Source organism: Cyprinus carpio, chromosome A1 (genome assembly GCF_018340385.1).
Source record: "Cyprinus carpio isolate SPL01 chromosome A1, ASM1834038v1, whole genome shotgun sequence".
Taxonomy (NCBI): Eukaryota; Metazoa; Chordata; class Actinopteri; order Cypriniformes; family Cyprinidae; genus Cyprinus; species Cyprinus carpio.
In genome coordinates this window covers 36,223,979-36,228,416 of record NC_056572.1, presented here as the reverse complement: position 1 = coordinate 36,228,416, position 4,438 = coordinate 36,223,979, and positions in this window count along the sequence as shown.

The window sequence follows — 4,438 nt, the reverse complement described above, 5'->3', positions numbered from 1 at the left end:
TCATTTAATTAGTCACTTAATTATCTCATTAACTTTAACTCTTTGAGGACTTGGGATTTAACTCGAGACTCGTTTGTGATGTGAAAGGAATGACTTGGTTCTCCTCTGGTGAAATCAGCTGCTGAGTTCATGGGTGGAATAAACATATGGCAGGACTTTTACTTTCTGACCCCTGAACTTTATACCTCTGCCAACTGCTGGGTCAAAACAACCCAACTGTTGGGTTGGTCCCTTTTTAACCCAGCGTTGGGTTATATTTAACCCAGCATTTTTTAGAGTGACTAAAAACATGACTTCAACTTAAATTGCTGCAGTTCACCGTCAGCATTATTATGAAATATTTCAAAGCATAAACAGAAAAAGGTAACACTTTATAATAACATTCATTTATAAATCATTAAGAAATATTATATAATGTTTGATAGATTATTAGTTAATATATATTCACATAGCTAGAAATATGATATAATGTTCTTGTTAATGTTTACTAATGAACTTACTAAATGTTTAACAGATGGTTATTTAATGTATATTGAAATGATTACAAATGTCAGCAAACTTTCAGTTCATATGATCTTCATTTGCTGGTCTTTGATGGTGTGTAGACCTCTATTTACACATATTAACATTAATCTAATAATAATTTGTTCATGTTTTTGCAGTACCCAATCTAAAGGGGAAACTGTTCATCACTTGTAAATGTTTATAAATGATTACTAATCATTAATACCTTTATGAACAGTCATCTCAATGACAAAAAGTGTCCTGAAAGACCTGAATTTACCCTATTCACACATCTTTACTAATTATTATTAATGATTTCTTCATGTTTTTGCAGTAGCCAATCTAAAGTTGAAACTATTCATCATTTGTAAATGTTTCTAAATGTTTACTAATCATTTAGTATCTTTATGGGCATTGGACTTTTAGTTATTGTATCAAGGTTTGTGTGAAGGGTGGGTGGTTAAGTTTAGCTTCCCCTATATAATGTTACCATGGGCACTGGACTTTTTCACTGAAACAAGCGCTCTGACGAACAAATAGTCCCATGCCAGTGGGATAACAACATATGATTTCCTAAATTTGCATAAAGTGCTCTATGAACAAAACTCCAAAAAATAATAAATAATAGATGTGCTAATTTCTTTTCATATCTGTCATTTTATTTAAGTTCCTCCATAGTCCAAAACGCAGCATATTGTCTAAAACAAAAGTTATGACTACATGTTCACATAAATTGGTAGTGGTCTGCGCTTCACTACAATAGGCTACATTCTCCCCGTGCTGCAGTGCGTCACACAGCTTTGCCAGACAGATTTTGATATGTGGATATTATAATAAAACAGGCGTGTGCCAAAGGACCAAAAGGCTCTGCCTCGGTGTGGTTTGTGTCAAGCTATTCTTTAATCTGTCTGTTTGATGAAGAGAAAGAGATAAAATGTAGTAGAAATAAACACGTTAAGAATCCTTTGTGTCGTGGTATTTTTTTTTTGTTGTAATGTTTGGTTGACCAATCAGCGGAGAGGGGCGTTTCATTCCCGCCCACATGTAGAGATTGAAAGGTGTTTAATCGTTTTCTGTCCCTAAACGTAAAAATTAAAAAATGAAGCCAATATTCGTTTTCTGTCCCTCACAGATATACAATAATCCAACAATCACTCATTAAACAGCTGGTCTGGCTTTTGTGATTTCACTGGTCTCTATTACTCATTTTTTGTCTATTTTTTTGTTTATATATGTATGTACAGTATACACATGTGTGTATTTTATTCACATATGTTATGTTTTATTATCTGTGTTGTTGTTTTTGTGTCTGTGTACTGGAAGTTTCTGTCATCAAAACAAATTCCTTGTATGTGCAAACATACATACAATAAAGCTCTTTCTGACTTCTGACTTTCATTTGACTGCTGTAGCAGATCACGGACACGTCTTCCACAGTTTGAACATTTGATTTCCAGAAAATCTGAACAAACAGGATCACAACAGTGTTACAGCTCTGATTAGATGATCCTGTGCTGGTCAAGATATTATTTTTCTCTCTCACCTCTCGGCGGCATCCAGCTGATGAACTCATCATACTGACATTCATCTTCTTCCGGTCTGTTCCTCTCTTTCTTTCGGTTACATTGGACAGTTGTGTACTGGATCTTACTCAGTATCTCTCTGATTCGTGGAGTTTCTCCTCTGAATTCGTTGCTTTCACACTAACATACAGAGCATCATTGACTGGATCAGGGTTCAGAAAGAGACTCCGCCATGAACTGAAAACTCTCTGAGACACATCAGCATAAAGATCATTCTTGAAAGACAATAAAATACAAGCAATTACAGTTGATTTACAATCACAACACACATTTCTCAATACTAAAAGTCACTTCTTCAAAAACTCTTCACACAGTTCTTCCTAACCATCTTTCAACTTGAACAGTGCAGTTCATTTCACATTCAGACAGAAGTCCATTTCACACTTAGTTTGTGTGTAGTATATTTGAATTTTTGAATGAAATAAACAATCACACTTCATCACTCATAACACAACAACCTAAAAGCTTAAACGGCAGTTAGCATTATACAAAGTTTTTCTTTTGTAAAAACAATAGCTGATACTTTCTACTGTTTATAGTTCACTACGGTATATGTCACATGGTCCATGTTTGTTATTACAGTGCAAAATGATTTCTCTTTTGTGTGGAGTGGTAATGAAAGTGAAACACCACTGTAACATCTTGTGAAGATGTTCAGCATGCAGCTGCTTTGATAGTATTTGATTTTTTACATTTAGAATGATTTTCTATATGATATTACTGTAGAAATGTTGCAGATTTCTGTCTTTGATCTGAAGTATAGCAGTTTTGAAAACTGCATGTAAACATATCTGCTTGTATAGTACATAAAGTTTTGCTGGAGTTTGTGTCGAAGTGATAGAAGAATTCATGTAATTTGTCAGATGTCATCAATGAATGCATTTAGTGCCGAAGCAATGATAAATGATCCACAGTTTAGTGCACAGAGACTGATGTTGTGCTCGCTGTGTGAAGAGTTTTGAAGAAGTGACCTAATTATTGAGAAATGTGTCCTAGAGATTGTAAAAAACTGTAAGACAAATGAATTTTTCAGAGGTGAGGTGCAGTTTCTGAGACACAGCAGCAGGTCTCAAACTTTTCAGACCAAGTACAACATAAGATCAAATAACATCAGATATCTAAAACATATTCTGCTTCTGTGAAGTTGTGTTGATTTACCTGTTTCATTGTTAGATCTTCAGATTTATCACACTTTCGTTTCCTCCTGTTATAATAACAGACATTAACAGCATACATTAATATACTTAACACCTGATGTACTTGTTACATCGTAAGAGGAATGACATGCAAATATTAGTCTTAGGTTTTTTCTCCATTTCTGTCACTGATGGAGTTGGTTTGCTTAGCTGGCAATATTGTCTTGACTGCACAGATACTATTAGAAGAGAGCTGATCTGGATGATGACATCACTGAATCAAAGATAGGCCGACTTTAACTGAAAAATGATCTTTACTATTGTCCTTTTGCATTATCAATACACTTTTTTCCTGTTTGACACTGTAAAGCTGCTTTGACACAATCTGTACTGTATAAAGTGTTACATAAATAAAGGTGACTTGTCTTGACTTGACTACATACATACATATACTAATAATCAAACATTTATAACATATATAATCACTGCAGTTTTATTTATTGAACTCACATTATAAGCAGGATGATGATGATGATGATGATGAATAATCCTCCAGATGTTGCTGCGATCACAATCACGTTCCTATCAGCTCCAGGATGAACTGAAAGATGAAGATCATCATAATTAACAAACTGATGAATGATGTGAAGATACAGGAGTGTGTTAATAAAAGCTTCACCTGTGACAGTAACAGCGTCTGATCTCTGAGATCCATGTTGATTGTGAGCCTCACAGTAGAAGTGTCCACTCTGTAGTGCACTGAAACTCTGCACTGTAAAAAATTGCGCTGTAAAATAACGGTAATCTACTGGCAGCTGTGGTTGCCAGCATTGTACTGTTAGTTTACAGCTCTCTACAGTTAATTTACAGCTCTTCATTTTTACAGTATGTTACCGTTATTATACCATGTGGTAACTTGTTTCATTTGCGAAACCGATTGCTTCAAACCATTCGAGTTAAAAACAACAACAACAACAACAAAAACTACTGTTTAGATGGTGTTAGTGCAGTGAACTTACTTCATTTGAGTCCACTAAAAAGAAATACTTCTTAATGTAAAACTGCAAACACTGAAAGTGCAATCAAACAAAGCACAAATTTTACTCAAATCTTTGTAGAACATCATTAACTAGCAATAGTACACACTTATGTACTAAAACGCTTAGTAAAGAGATTGTCACTGAATCAGCAACTCCACATTTACTGTCTTTAGTA